The following is a 1,468-nucleotide window of genomic DNA, read 5'->3' on the forward strand; positions in this document are numbered from 1 at the left end:
TTCAGAATTTACCAGTTCAGTAAAGCAAGGAAATTAGTTTTCGTTACAGGGGTGTTTTCTCAGTAGACAGGAATAACGTACTGCAAAAATAACCAATTTTTAAGAAGAAAAGGGCGTGTCTTGCGGAGCTGAGCAAGAGCGGGGGCAATGTTTTGAAAGCTTTGAAGCTGAAATGCTTTGTGTGAATTAGTTAAGTGTTCTAAAGCTTGGGGGAATAAACATGGGGGGCGGGTAGAAAGATTAATTGTGGAAGGAAAGCCCTAGAGGAAGAGAATATTGCAATTTAGAGTTTAAAAAAAAATCTTGAACAGGGATCAGAATTTCATGTCTTGTTCTTTTGCACCATGAAACAAAACATATATGACATGTTTCCTTTTTATTTTTTATTCTTCGACAGTTTCATGCCTGTATACATTAGGCACTCATCTCTGGAACGGTGTTCTTGAAGTTATTTAGCATGACCTCGTTTGCATGATTGGGAGTGATCGTTTCCCACTAAGATGAACAAATAAATACTTAGCAACGATATACCAGTTTGCACTTACAGTGATTTAAGTGCTGTTGAAAACACATGGCAGCTTAATCATGCAATCACTCGCTTCCCTTGTTCATTTTCTTAAGACCTGTCTCGTCTCGTGTTTCTTCTCCCCTCACCCCCACTTTTAAAGAGGTAACATTACAGCCACCCTCATTTGCCGACTTGACTTGGGAAATTGGCTTCCTGTAGCACTAACCTCACCCTTAACCAGTTCTCTGGGACATAATCTCAGATGTAACATGCAACGATTATGTCATTAAAAACAAATTTGGATCAGACATCCCAGAGGCACTACATTTAATTCCCTCTAATCTTTAGCTATTTTAAAGAATTGGAATTCATCAGTCCCTGGCCTGTCCATTAAACAGTGCTACAATTAAGTTCAACAAAACAAAGACTCTGCCTTCCAGTCTAAATGTTTGTTTTCATCTTTCTTCTTTTCTACTAAAGCTATGTGAGCCCTGCACACACAGCTTTAATCCTACCACGCAGGAGGCAGAGCTCTGTGAGTTCCAGACCACCCAGGGCTTCACCATGAAGAGCTTGTCTCAACTAACAAAGCAAAAAACTTTACTGTGAAGAATTTGTAATCTCATACACACACCCCAAAATTAACCAGACCCAGACTTCACTGAGAGAGTAGACTTCTCTAAAGCTATGATAACCATTTTGAAGCTGTGGAGAAAAATATTGGATTTTACACTTATCACCATCAAATATATATTTAATGCATTTATCCCACAAGAAAGAAGAAAGATCCATGAGAGAAACAGTTACCTGTGCACTGCGTTCATGACTCCTGTCCTTCGTCTACAGTCAGTCCTTCCTCATCACCTAATGGTCAGCCTTTCGTTCTCCTACGTGTTATCCTGTACCCACGTGTACACTTGTTTACACGTGAACATAGCTGTTAAAGGCTAGGATCAGAAT

The sequence above is a fragment of the Myodes glareolus genome, chromosome 18 (genome assembly GCF_982192425.1).
Source record: "Myodes glareolus chromosome 18, mMyoGla1.1, whole genome shotgun sequence".
In the NCBI taxonomy this organism is placed as follows: Eukaryota; Metazoa; Chordata; class Mammalia; order Rodentia; family Cricetidae; genus Myodes; species Myodes glareolus.